The following is a 3,667-nucleotide window of genomic DNA, read 5'->3' on the forward strand; positions in this document are numbered from 1 at the left end:
CTCTCTCTCTCTCTCTCTCTCTCTATATATATATATATATATAGAACAAAAAAAGAAGCAGGGTCATGCTCTCTTGCCCAGGCTGGAGTGCAGTGGCATGACCATGGCTCACTGCAGCCTTGACCTCCTGGGTTCAAGCAATCCTCCAGCCTCAGCCTCCTGAGTAGCTGGGACTAAAGGTGCACACCACCATGCCTAGTTATTTGTTACTTTTTTTTTTTTTTTGTAGAAACGGGGTCTCACTATATTACCCAGGCTGGTCTCAAATTCCTGGCCTTAAGTGATCCTCCAGCCTCGGCCTCCCAAAGTGTTGGGATTACAGGTGGGAGCCACCGTACCCAGCCCTCTCCTGTTGTTATTACTATTGCAGTTGGTATTGTTGTTGTCATTTATGAAAGTACTTCACAGTCTCCCTGACCGAAGCCAGGGATGTACAGGAATTGGCTTCAAAGGCTGCTGTTTCATTGAATTAATAATAGCAGCTGGGTAGGTTGATTCAATCTCCTCTGGGACTCAACTGTAAACACCTATAAACTTATAGTGGTTCCGTGAGGAAGATGCCGTTGTCCCATTTTCCCGAAGAAGAGACTGAGGCTCAGAGTGGAAGAGCCACAGCCTGGCTAGGAGACTTGAATTGTCGGTGTCTGGCTGGTCAGTCCCTGGGGAAAACTGGGTTGGGGGAACCGGGGGATGCAACACCCCCAGCTCCCCAGACCCCTTCCAGTTCATGCTGGGTCAGGAGGGAGTAGTCACAGGGCGCCAAGGCTCAGTCAGCTGGCACAGGCCGTTCTGGGCTCCCACACTCAGGACTGGACGCCAGGATACGTGTGTGTGTTCCTTGGACGACGGTGAGTGGAAGAGTTGGCAGTGCTCACCGCAGGTTGCAGGCAGACACCCTTTCCCAACCGGACTCGTGAGGTTGGGTGCAAGCTCACTCCAGGGTGCCCACGATGGCCTGTGTCTGAACCTACACTCACAGGCTGAAACGCATACACATGCCCATACCCCGCTATGCAGTTATAGTCACAGCTGGAGACATGTTCACACGCATGCACACACATACTGCATGCCATGGACACAGAGTTGCTTGCAAGAAGACAGGTGAGTCCATAGAAATGCCTCCTATGGCCGGGTGTGGTGGCTCACACCTGTAACCCCAGCACTTTGGGAGGCCAAGGAGGGTGGATCACCTGAGGTCAGGAGTTTGAGACCAGCCTGGCCAACATGGTAAAACCCCATCTCTACTAAAAATACAAAAAATTAGCCAGGCGTGGTGGTGCATGTCTGAAATCCCAGCTATTTGGGAGGCTGAGACAGGAGAATCGCTTGAACCCAGGAGGTGGAGGTTGCAGTGAGCTGAGATTGTGCCACTGCACTCCACCCTAGGTAAGAGAGAGAGAGACTCCATCTCTCAGATGACCCACCTGCCTCAGCCTCCCAAAGTGCTGGGATTACAGGTGTGAGCCACTGCACTCGGCCTTATTTTTTTTTTATTTTTTCCTTTGAGACGGGGTCTCACTCAGCCATCCAGGCTGGAATGCAGTGGTGCAATCTCGGCTCACTGCAACCTCTGCCTCACCAGCTCAAGCAATCCTCCCTCCTCAGCCTCCTGAGTAACTGAGATTACAGACATGTGCCACCACACCCAGCTGTTGTTGTTTTTTGAGACAGAGTCTCCCTCTGTCATCCAGGCTGAAGTGCAGTGATGTGATCGTAGCTCGTTGCAGCCTGAACCTGCTGGGCTCAAGTGATCCTCCTGCCTTGGCCTCCCAAAATGGTGGGAGCCACCATGCCCAGCCACTATCTGCTTTTTATAGAAAGAGAATGTGGAGTTCAGACGGGTGCAGTGACTTGCCCAAAGTCAAAAGGTACAATGACAGAGCCAGGAACCAAACTAAGGCCAGTGTGGCTCAAAGTACTGTTTTCCATACACATGCATGCACACACGCACACACACATACACACACGTACACACATATATACAGACATGCACACACATACACACAGTATATATACTGTATATATATACACACATATAGTATGTATACACACTATATATGTAAATATAATGATATCTATTATTGAGAAATAGTTCATATACCATAAAATTCACCCCTTTAAAGTGTTTAACTCAGTGGTTTTTAGTATATTCACAAAGTTGTGCAACCATCACCACTATTGAATTCCAGAATATTTTCACCACCCCCAAAAGAAGCCCTGTCACCATTAGCAGTCACTCCTCATGCTCCCTCCCCTAGCCCCTGACAATCACTACTCCACATTTTTCCCATGAATTCACCTCTTCTGGACATTTCATATAAATGAAATCATAAAATGTGCAACCTTTTGTGTAGGCTTATTTTGCTTGCATACCATTTTGGGGGCTCATCCATGATGTCATATGTGTTGGTATCAAAGTTTGAACATACTGGATGCAGTGGCTCAGGCCTGTAATCCCAGTACTTTGGGAGACTGAGGCAGGAGGATTGCTTGAGCCCAGGAGTTTGAGACCAGCCTGGGCAACATGGCAAGACCTCGTCTCAAAAACACAAACAAACAAACAAAAAACAAAAATTAAGCCAGGTGTGGTGGTGCATGCCTGTAATCTTAGCTACTGGGGAGGCTAAGGTGGGAGGATTGCTTAAGCCTGGGAGGTTGGAGTTGCAGTGAGCTGTGATCGCACCACTGCACTCCAGCCTGGGCAACAGAGTGAGACCCTGTCTCAAAACACAAAAGATTTGAACTTGTGTGGCCTGCCCTGTGCCTCTGCTCCCCCGAGCATGTGCCTGGGAATCCCAGCAGTATACTAGCACCCTCACGTGTGGATGGCCATCCCTGGGAAGGCACTCAGAGTCACACACACAATTCATATTTAGTGACCAGCCACTATGTGTGGGACTTACACACGCAAATCCTCAACCCACGTGTTGTTTATACACCTGGCTCTCTAACGTCCAGCCAGGGCCTGTGCTGATGCCTCTGGCCAGAACACTCTTCCCTGCCTTTCCCCTAGATAACACCTACTCATCTTTTGCTCACATCTCAGATGCCACCTTCTCCAGGAAGCCCTCCAGACAAGACCTGGAATAATCTCTGTACTATCTCTGTCCACTTGCCCTTCTTGGTACTTGCACCATTTTTTTGTTTGTTTGGTTTGTTTGTTTTTTTGAGACAGAGTTTTGCTCTGTCACCCAGGACAGAGTGCAATGGCATGATCTTGGCTCACTGCAGCCTCCATCTCCTGGATTCAAGCAATTCTCCCACCTCAGCCTCCAGAATAAGTGGGATTACACGCACCCGGATAATTTTTGTAGTTTTGTGGAGATGGGGTTTCACCATGTTGGCCAGGCTGGTCTTGAACTCCTGACCTCAGGTAATCCACCTGCCTCGGCCTCCCAAAGTGCTGGGATTCCAGGCGTGAGCCACCATGCCCAGCCCCTGCACCCATTTGTAATGACATATTTATAACCCTGTTATTTGCTTCTTGTCTATCTTCTGTGTGAGGCTGCAGGCTCCCAGAGGGATGGGAGAAGCTCTGTTTTTCTCACCCCCAGATCCCTAGTGGCTAGTCCAGAGCCTGGGACACAGGTGGCACTTCATAAATGCTTGTGGTATAAAGACTCAATCGAGTCTGTATGACAAGTGGTTGAACTGCATATGACCTTCT

This window comes from Mandrillus leucophaeus, unplaced genomic scaffold (genome assembly GCF_000951045.1).
Source record: "Mandrillus leucophaeus isolate KB7577 unplaced genomic scaffold, Mleu.le_1.0 Scaffold54, whole genome shotgun sequence".
NCBI classification, from domain to species: Eukaryota; Metazoa; Chordata; class Mammalia; order Primates; family Cercopithecidae; genus Mandrillus; species Mandrillus leucophaeus.